Source organism: Brienomyrus brachyistius, chromosome 1 (assembly GCF_023856365.1).
Source record: "Brienomyrus brachyistius isolate T26 chromosome 1, BBRACH_0.4, whole genome shotgun sequence".
NCBI lineage: Eukaryota > Metazoa > Chordata > Actinopteri > Osteoglossiformes > Mormyridae > Brienomyrus > Brienomyrus brachyistius.
In genome coordinates, this window is record NC_064533.1 from 39720669 (window position 1) to 39731767 (window position 11099).

An 11099-nucleotide genomic window follows, 5' to 3' on the forward strand; every position below is an offset into this window, starting at 1 on the left:
TGTTTATTTATCATTAGCAACATTGGATGGAAAAAATACTGGGACACCAATTCATTATACCTACAGGAACTTTTATGACATCCTATTCTAAATCGATAGATATAAATATGGAGTTGGTTCCCCCATGCAGCTATAACAACTGCCACTCTTCTAGGAAGGCTTTCCTCAAGATTCTGTCTTGACCCATTCTGAATGACCCATTCTGTCACAAATGTTGGTAAATCTAACTGCCTGGCTAGTATATGCTTGATTTTATCCACCTGTGGCAATGGGTCTGACAGACATACCTGAATTCAGTGTTTAAGCGATGTTTCCCAGTATTTTTATCCAAATACTGTATTTCCAACTTGGTCTTGGGTGCTGTAGGTTTCACTCTGTCAGCACCAGCAATGCTCAGTCACAAGTAAGGCATATACACTACCAGTTAAAGGTTATTGCACACACTTGGATTTTCTACATTTTCATGTTACTCACATTTACTAAAAATATACTCAGTATTCCTTGCTAACAATTAAGTTAACAGTATGTTAACCATTTGAAAACCTTTATTAGTAGGCATTCTTTGATTCATCAAAGTAACCTCCTCTAGCACTTATAATAGCTGATAAAATTCAAGGCACTCTTTCTACAAGGGACATTAAATACTGCTCTGGTTCGTGGGATGAAACAGTTAACTAGTCCACTTAAATGAAAGGACAGCCTAGAATTTGTCTACACTGTATGCCATTACCATACAACCAGTTAATAGGATGTGAGATGCTCAACTTTTCAGTGCTTAACAAGAATAAATCTACAGTGGTAAAAACCTGTGGTGTGCAAAAACTTTTCACCAGTAGTGTAGAACAGCACAATATTATTTTCTATTTTCTGTTGGTTGTTTTTTGAAGTGCATGAAGTTATTGTCATTGGAGTTGATTTTTAGGATGCTGTGGCTGCTAACTGTTATATTTCAGTGGTTTTTGTGTTGTTGTGTAACGATCGTGTCCAGGGAAGCAGAAGCAGGAATGGGATTTATTCCGGGGAAAACAGGGAAGCACAGGGCAGCAACAAACAAACATTAATGACGGATCTGGGGAAACTAACTCGGACGCACACTTAAATACACAGGACAAGCCGAGAATAACAGGTAACAGGTGATCACAATCCAGAATAAACACGAGGTAAAGAGGGGGGTGTGGCACACAGGAGGATCGGGCGAGCAGGTCATGACAGAACCCCCCCAAAGGCAGGCACTCCGGGCGTGCCTCCGGGGAGGCAACGGACGAGACGTAGCCAGGGACAGGAGACCTGGAAAACAAAAGCAAGACCATTCCCGGGGAACAGGAAATAGAATGGGAACACAAAACAAGCACAGGGGAAGCAACCAAGACAACCCCTGACAAGGACAGGGAACACCAACAGACAGACAAGAAAAGGAGGCGACACAGAGGGAACAGAGCACGGAGGAAAGAACCAGGAGTGAACGGAGGAAGCACAGGGGGATGAGGAGCCGAGACAGGAGGGACAGAGAGCCGAGGACCAAACACAAGAGGTACAGAGGAACAAGGGGGAAACAGATGGGAAAGGCCGGGGGACAAAGGGGAGCCCGAGGGAGCCGTAGCGGGCGACAGGCCTCAGCCGACCAGGAGGCCGGAGCCAGAGGGGATCACACAAGAGACAAGGAGGAAGCAGGAGGGGACACCGGGAGAGGCGAAGAGGAAGGCAAGAAGGAGGGGGAAGCCGCAGCAGGCGAAGGTGCAGCAGGTGGAGGCAGTGGCTCGGGCGGTGCAGCAAACAAAGGCGGTGCTGGGACCTTGGGCGGTGCAGCAGCCACAGCAGGGAGCTCCGACTCAGGACTAGCAGGGGGTGCCGTAGGAACTGCCAACTCAGGACCAGCAGGGGCACTGCAGGAACTGCCGACTCAGGACCAGCAGGGGGTGCCGCAGGAACCGCAGGAGCCTCAGGCAAAGCTGCAGGCAGCACAGGAACCATGGGCGACGAAGCTGCTGGCATTACAGGAACCACGGGCGGCAAAGCTGCAGGAAGCACAGGGCACAGGGCAGGCTGGACATGCAGGGCAAGCTGATCAGGCAGGGCAGGCAGGACATGCAGGGCAAGCTGATCAGGCAGGGCAGGCAGGACAGACAGGATAGGCTGATCAAGCAGGGCAGGCAGGATAGGCTGATCAGGCAGGGCATGAATGTCAGGCACTGGCGGGACAGGCAGGACAGGCACGTCAGGCGCTAGCAGGACAGGCACATCAATTATGGCCATCAGGCTTGGTGTTATAAGGGCAGGCGCTGCCCCTTTAAGGGCCAGACGCGCTTCTGGAAAAAGGCAGGATTTTGGCGCTCGCCGCAAAGCAGCGGCGATGCGGGCATCAGGCGGCTGCCATGCAGAGCCTGTGGTGACGCCGGGAGTAAATACCGCTGGATCCAGGATCGGAAGGGGTTCCTTCCGATACCTGGCAGAGGAAGAAGCAGAGAGAGAAGTCATTCTTAAGAAGATCACTGGCCCTTCTTCGGGTCTCTTACCTCCTCTCTTCTTTCTCTGGCAAGGGGCTTTCGGTAGAGGCTCGATCAGCTGAGTCCTCTGCCCGGTCAGCCTCTCTCATAGCAGCCAGAGATTTTCACGCACATCCTCCGCAAGATGTGCGTCCTCAGTAAGGGACATCCTTTCCAGAACGTCCTGGCTTTGGCTGGCTAATGCCCAGGCTACCGGGTCTTCAAGGACCTCATCAACCAGACCAAGGAAAACGTCCTCGGTCAGGGGGGGTACCCTCCTTGTGAGATCTGTCATTCTGTAATAATCACATCCAGGGAAGCAGAAGCATGGAGACGGATAATCAGGAACGGGATTTATTCCAGGGAAAACAGGGAAGCACAGGACAGCAACGAACGAACATTAATGACTGATCTGGGGATCGGACGAGCAGGTCATGACATGTTGTTTTTCACCTCAGGGGGGAACTGTCAAGCTGGCTCCAACGAGACTGAGCTCAGACCATCACATGCCACACCTGGTGACTCGACCTCAATCCTCACTGAACATGTGAATCACAGGCAGACTCTCACAGACCCTCTGATCACAAACCAATCCTTCTCTGCTATTCTCTCTCTCACTGCTCCTCTATCACCTATCACAGAAATATAATGGTATTGCCCACCCCATTGCTACTGTTTGGTCAAAGGCCAGCGTACATAGGCTCACATATGTTTTTTAGCGAAAGGGTGGTTCATGTAAGCATTTATGGTAAAAGCCCTGTGTCTGTTTTATTTAAGCCTACACTCAAACCTGTTCGGATCTGTTAAGCATAAATTACCATAGCAATAAAAAAGAATATAATAAGATGTTAAAGATAAATAATAATAGGGTATTTAAGAGAAGCTTTATGTATGAGTTATAAAAAGGTCAAAATACATTGAAGTCTTTTCCTTTACTAAGAATATCTATTGGATACCTAATCTATAATCAGCTAGATTTCCTGAACTGCTGGATATAGGCAAAGTACAACCTTAGTTAATAATCAAGATGTTTTTAGGGATGGCTTGATTATTATAAAATATTATGACCAATCATTAATATTAACAAATGAAACAAATTGCCAGCCTGACAATTCAAAGCCACAGTTGTGTGATCATGAATTGCTAAATGTATTTTCTAATCATTAGTTCATTTCAGGAATGAATCAGAGATCTTTGCAATGATGTGTATCATAAGTTCTATATATAAAAAAAGATTGAAGATTAATCTAAACCTAGAGTAAAATTCTTCCACTGGTGGCCCCATGTTATTAATTGAATTTGCATTACATAATTAAAATCAAATCCAAAACCACCTCATGGAGGTCATAAAGGTGCAAATATCACTCTCCCAGTCCTCCAGAAACAACGATGTTTTGAATTATAGTACTAAGTTATAATTCTGACCTCTGCCTGCTCACAGGAACCTGGCTTAGAGCCACAGATAGCAGTGAAAACTTCACTAAACATGAATTGCTATTAAAAAATCCATAGCTCAGGGAATGAAGGAGGTCTGAAAGCTATCTTTAATTACACCTTATAGATAGTGAAAGTGTTTAATATATGTGAATAGCCCAAATCCATATTCTTTATATCCCTCCAGGACTTACTTCTGTTATTCTTAGCAGAAGTGCAAGGTATCTTTGATTTCCGTTCATTTTTTTGATTTCTCTTAATTTCCAATAGGATTTTAATGTTATATTAATAGACACTTTGATGTTGGTACACACATATTTTGTTCATCCTTGATTCTATATAGTTCTGCCAACATGTACTACTGTGACATTTTTTATAACTGCTCACAGGACAATAGACCTGATTACAATTTTTGGAGCTAACAGTTGAAACGTTGAAACAGTTGAACAGTTGAAACCTGTCATCCAGTACATTCTGACCTCTATTCATCATCATTTTTAGTTTATATTTCAAGTTCATAATTCCTATGCATTTATGACAGGATTAAGAGGCAATAACTGACAAGAAAATAATATTTTTTTAATAATAGTAAAAACTCTAAAATGTGATTGCGGCCCATTTTATATGAGACCGCAATTAGAAAGTAACACTTAGCTCGCTGTGATGGCCAGAGACGGCCACACAATGATAATTTGGTAACCCCACCTTCACCCGCATGGGCAAATACTACTTGAATGTCTTTTACCCAGTTTTCATTTATATGCATCTACATATGGTTTCATTTTTCATCACTATTCTCATGAAATATACAAGGCAAATTTAATCATTTTATTTGTCAGGAAGTTCATTTAACAAGGTACGGTTGTGTGAACATTCATGTGTTGCAGTTTCCTGCAGGAGTGGAACAGCTGGAATTTGTGCATGCATTTTTTCGGTCCGACAGGTAAACAATCTACTGTAGATCATCATGGTTCCCTTTAAATTCCCATCGGCAATACCAATGGGAGCCCATAGTAGGGGGATGGGGAGTTGGGTTTTGGCATAGTTGCTTATTATATTCTAGTTAACATTTTTGATTTACTGTAGTTTTCCTTTATAAAATTGTTTGTATAATTTGATGGGGTGAATATGTTACGGGGTTTATGGATTTATTGGCATGTAGGTGTAAATGTTATGGTAGTGTTTCCTCCATGTGTGTGTTGCTGGACTGATCACCCAGTATATATGTTTCCCCAGTGTGTTATTTGTTAGGTCAGTTATGTTCAGTGTAAGTTGAGTTATGCTATGCTTTAATTTTGGATTCATTCTGTTTACTGGTCCCTCACACTCGCATATGTGATGAATAGACTTATGTGGGTACATGGTGTAGTCTCCTGAATCTGCCCAGCTGGCCCTACTTATCCGTAATATATCTCATTAGGGACAGTTGTGTTTCATTAACTAAGACATCTGTTGGACTGAACCTAAGATTCAGGGTAAAATCAGCTGGAGGCAGTCAGATTTGTTTGTAGAAGGGCAGAATTTATTGCACTAGACAAGGACATTATGCTTTCACTCTCAGCAAAATTGTCACCTACCCAGGAAGGAAGGAGGAAAACAACCTCTCATTTAGAAAAGAAACTAAATTTACAAAATTCCAGAAATTTGTAACTGAAGTTACTCTTATTATGGCATAAAAATATCCCTTTCATTAGTATTGGTTGGTTATAATGAACTAAACTGACATATAAATGAATGGGGAAAAAAAAAACATCATTCAATTCGTCCATTCATCCATCCATCCACCCAAGCATCCATTATCTGGTGCTTATCCGGGGTCAGGTTGTGGGGACAGCAGTCTAAGCAGGGATGCCCAGACCTCCCTCTCACCAACTACCTCCTCTAGCTCCACGAGGGGAATACCAAGGTGTTGCTGAGACCATTTGTTTTGCTGGCAATGCAAACCAAACTCTCGGTCGGTTTATATGGGGACCAGATAGCCCGCAAAAAGCCCATACTTCTGGAGCACCCCGCACAGCACTCCCTGAGGAACACGGTTGTATACCTTTTCCAAAACACATGTATACTGGTTGGGCAAACTCCCATGAACCCTCCAGTATCCTTGTGAGGATGACATGATGGTACAGTTCTCCGTGACAAGGATGTAATCTGCATTTTTCCTCTTGGATCCGAGGTTTGACATTGTTGATTTGAGTAAAGATTACATATGAGTACTTCTGCAGGAAATTCAATTTTGAAAGGAATCACACATAAGTATAATGCAACTCTGAGATGACTTCTATATGTCAAAGGAATCAGTCACTCAGAGTCCCTCCATAATCATCCTACTTCTTCTATTAACCTGAGAATTACATCTTCAAATGTGTTATTGCCATTATTTATGGATATATAATAAAAAAAATATTATCTGGTACCTTGGGCAGAGTTTAATAGGGCTCCATTTATTATGTCATAAACGGGAGGGGGCGTATCCATTATTCTGATTGGTCGATGTGTTATGTCCATTTATGGTATCAGATAGGCTTATGCCATGTGTTGCTGATAGGGGGCCTTATGGTTTGGGAGATAAGGGTTGCTGTTATACTTTAATAGAATAAAAATACATTACATCTATTTATTAATGTGTTATTTTTAATTACGTTTTAAGGAATAATAAAACATATAGCACGATGAATGTAAGCTAGCGCATACACGTCCAGCAGGGGTCTGGCCGCAGCAACATGCTGTTAGTAGGCAGAAGCATCCAAACACTTTGCCTATTTTAAAAGAAGAAAGAAACAAAACTTAAACTCATTATATTTAATCAACATGTTAAAAGAAGAAGAAGAAAAACTTTAACAGTATTTTACCAGTGTTTTATTTCGTTATTAGGTTGAAGAAAGCATTTAACCAGCAAGCTTTTAGGAGGAATAACCTTGAAGTCTGACAGTAGCTAAAGGCCGAAATGAGCGACTCCCACAGCTCTGGTACGTGCATGTGGTCTGTTTGAACAATGCGACTGAAATGATTTTCCAAGGCGGTCCACACTTGCACATGCGCACTGAGAACACACACACTCACGCAGACACACAACTCAAAATGGCGACACCAACAGGGACACACATGGCCCATGTTATTTCAAATAAGCCCCTTTAACCATAATGTTTTTTTCGGCCAATGTTTTATTTAAAATCAAACATCCTAAGCATTTCGACAACAAGAATCAAGGAATAACGCGGCCAATCCTTGTTAAAATGAACATACAGACCCAGGATTTTTAGCTACATTTGGCTAAATTTATCTACGTTTGGTTAATCAAAATGAATAAAGCACTATGACTTAAAAAGATAACACATTAGTATAATTTTTTTAAACCAATAAGATTTAAGGAATAATACAATTTAGTTGTATTTTGTTAGTTTATTTTAAATGACATTATTTAATTACATTTTATAGCTGTAGACACTAGTGAACAATATTTAGCAACATACATGAAAAACATTTTTAAAACTTTGGTAGAATTCTTATATTTAAAATAAGTAAAAAATGTGTTCATCAAATTTTAGGCCAAAATTATACCATACATGCCCTGGACTATAGCCGTTGCATGACAGCACAGATAGGCAGGAAGTGTTTTCTTATCATGCGAACAGCATGTGGGCGGTGTAGAAATGGACAATGGGCAAGAATTTAGGACACATTTCTCTCTTTTTGTTATAGCGATATTTTAAATGAATGTTCCATAAATCATTTAGACAACAAGAAATGAGGAGGAGTCTAAACACACGTGTACCAGCCTCAGTTATGGCTCGACAAACAGCTGACTCACTAATGTCATAAACAAGGAATAAAAACCATTAATTAACCCTGGTTATAATAATTAAGTATAAAAATATTGAAAAAGTTTAAGGAATAAAGCATTCAACAAACAGCTAATCCACTAATGTCATAAATGAATCAAACATAAAAAGTTTAAGGTATAAAACATTTTATATTTTACGTTTTACATTTCATATTTACGTTTAATTTGCTATTTTATAGAAGATGTACATGATTATTTAATTTATGTAATATAAAAAATAGTGTCAAAAGCATATTTAAAAAAAACTGGCCATATCTTGTCTGATAGTAAAGACGGGTCATTAGCGCCACCCTGCGGGTGAGTGTATCCACAACGTATAAACCCCCTGCAGCGGGGAGGGCGTTCCCCCCCCCCCCCCCCCCCCCCAAAAAAAAAAAAAGTTTCCCTTTATGAACAGTCCAACTGGTGAGAAAAAAATAGAGATACAATCGAAAGCTTGAAACACATATCGACGATCAACTTTCAAAGCTACGATGGAAATGCTAAACTGGAGGTATGCTAAATCTTTTACCATATTTTGGAACTGTTAGAATTATCAATACTGTGGTTTAGTTATTGTTCATAGTTACCTCTATGGGTTTATTGTTTAAATGCAGCAATAACTGAAAGTGTTTATGCTCACAATTGTAGATAACAACGATAACCTGTTAAACATTCCAATGCTTTTTCAGAGATAATCGTGAAGGACCTCTACCCTGACAAGTTAGCCATAAGTGGAAAAGAGCGGATAGTTTTAACAGTACGTGGAACAATACTGCTTACCCGTGTCGTTGATTTTTCTGTATGAAATGCTTAAAGACTGATTTTGTCCATTTTGCCCCAAGATGCTGCCAATGATGAATTGTTGATCGCTACAGCTGAAAAAATTGATGCGGATCTAGCGATGGAAACAACCTCAACCGATATGGTACAGAACAAACCGGTCAGCCATCTGGAATCTATGCGACCAGGGATTCCCACGACTCAATGCATGCTACCGGACCAAGGGGAATCTGCAAGGAGTGTTCCATTGACTTCAACCCGTCTGCCTGTCTGCTTTTCTCATCCTGTGTCAGGTGTTGTCTTGGGTTTTGCCCTTGTGCTTGTTTTGTGTGTCAGCTCTGTTCCCTGTGCCCCGGTGATGCTTTTGTCTTGTTTTTCAGGTCCTGTCCGTCGCTCCCCTTGAGGCGCGCCCAGAGTGCCCGCTTCGGGGTTTGGTTCTGTCATGACCTGCACGTCCAGTCCTCGTGTGTACCACGCCCACCTTGTTACCTTCGTGTGAATCCCGCTTGTTACCAGCCTATCCCGGAAGCAATGGGCACGAGGCAGGGAACAACCCAGGATGGGGGGCCAGCCCATCGCAGGGCACACTCACACACCATTCACTCTCACATGCACACCTACGGGCAATTTAGCAACCTCTAGCAAGTCGTATTTCCTTAAAAGACTGTTGGAAAATGTGGGTTGTACATTTTCCAGAGTGCCTGAAAATGTTGTATGGTGATATTCTTGCTGGCAACCGTTGTGTGATAAACTGAAATTTGTGGAAGGAATTACAGATTCTCTGTGAGACGATGACCTTTTGCAATCAAATAAAATCAACCTAATCATCATTGACAATCTTATTGAAAAAGCCTGCGACAATAACGAAGTCGAAAAAGCTTTTATCAAGTACTTGCATCACAGAAATCTAATTGTTATATATCTGGTACAGAATCTTTTCTTCCAAGGTAAGAAAAGCTGAACCATCAATCTTAACGCCAGTTACATCGTATAATTTAAAAACCCCCAAGATAAATTACAGATGAGTGTATTGGCCCCCGGCGTTCAAAATTTTTTCTAGAAGATTTCTAAGACACTACAAAACTCCCTTACGGGTATCTGCTTGTGGATAAAAAAGCCGTGACACCCGAGGACTGTAGACTCAGAACAGGAACGCTTCCAACCGAGTGGCCGGCTGCTTACGTGCTCAAGAAAAATTCTAATGATATTTGTGCGTATGTAAAGAAACGGGAGTGCCCTGAAAGCTTTATTTGATAGTAACGCTAGACAGAGAAAGAAAATTTTAAAGGCAGGGTTTGCTGAGCACTCTTTGTGAAATAGCCTTGAATGTACTGTGCGGTAACATCCTATTAACCAACGCACAGATTATAAGACTAAAAAGCAAAAAGACCAGCATTAACCCTCTGAGGTCGAGGGCGTTGTCGGAGATGCAGCGTACTTTTCACGTCTATTGCAGTTTATATCTAGCTGAAATCTTCATGTAGAATCATGAAAAAAACACTAACTAAATCTGTAATCTGTCTTCTTTTCAAAACGTCAGTTGTCGGAAGTATTAAAGTTTTTAAAATTAGGTTAAATTATAAAAAGTAAAGAATGTTACCTTTCTTTGCTTTGCCTGCATAGGGGGCGAGAGGTGCCGCTGAAGATCGCTATTCACATTCTAAATAGCCGCAGGGTAATTTGTTGAACAATGCAATGGCGAAATGCGATCCAGATACATCCCCATCAGCACCGTAAAGGGGGGTGTGGCCAGGTGTGAATGGCTCATGCATACACATGAAAATTGCTACATATTCAATGAAAGGAGCCAGAAGTAGTGACATGAGTTAGGTTTTTCTTATTTATTTATCAAACTGAATGTTGCAACTACACCATTTAGTCATCTTCATGTAGCCAAGACTTTGGTGATCAGATATCTGTGATCAAAACAAACTGCCAACATTGCTTACGATGTACTTTTATAATATTTCTGCAAGTGTTCCAAACTTCATTTTGCAATGTCTATACTTTGATGTCAAATTACAAACTTCACATAAATCTGATATATTTACAAAGTACACTACAATAAGATGTGTTTAATGCCAAAACAAATATATAATAATTTATTTGCCATGAATTAAGTTTATGATATTGAATGAAATGTATGACCATGCTCGAGTCAGTGAAAGTGTGTTCCCTACCCCTCGACCGCAGAGGGTTAAACTGCTGGAAAACAAACGGGCCTCGTTAAAAAGAAAGAAGGTTATTAACCAAACTGGTGGGGGGTTTCATTCTCCCACTGCTAATTGTGGCCCTACCATTTCTCACCAGTAGATTTCAGCAGGACTAAGTTAGCACTGCATAATGCCACGGCTCCTAAATATATGATAAGGCAAACTGCTGAAAGCGAACTGGACATCGAGTGCCACTGCTGCTGCTGCTGCTGGTAACACCATCATGGAAGATGTAGCATCACGTAACAAGAAAAAGGTTGAATATACGATGGGCAAAATGCTTGAAAACTCTGCCATCACTGCGCGGAACCCACGTGGGGAGTTTGTTTTTGATGGTAAAACTATCGCAGGGTCCCAAATGCTCGA

General features: G+C 41.5%; 2 long non-coding RNA genes across 2 annotated transcripts; one reads left to right on the forward strand and one right to left on the reverse strand.

The window, feature by feature from the left end:
• Positions 1–1008: 1008 nt before the first annotated feature.
• On the reverse strand, positions 1009–10253 carry LOC125704167 (uncharacterized). Its single transcript, XR_007381042.1, has 3 exons — positions 10121–10253; positions 2514–2779; positions 1009–1287 (listed from the first exon to the last, which is right to left on the reverse strand). It is a non-coding gene; the product is annotated as an uncharacterized LOC125704167 (long non-coding RNA).
• On the forward strand, positions 8178–9439 carry LOC125704210 (uncharacterized). The gene is made up of 4 exons (XR_007381056.1): positions 8178–8251; positions 8430–8497; positions 8583–8813; positions 8901–9439. It is a non-coding gene; the product is annotated as an uncharacterized LOC125704210 (long non-coding RNA).
• Positions 10254–11099: the final 846 nt, after the last annotated feature.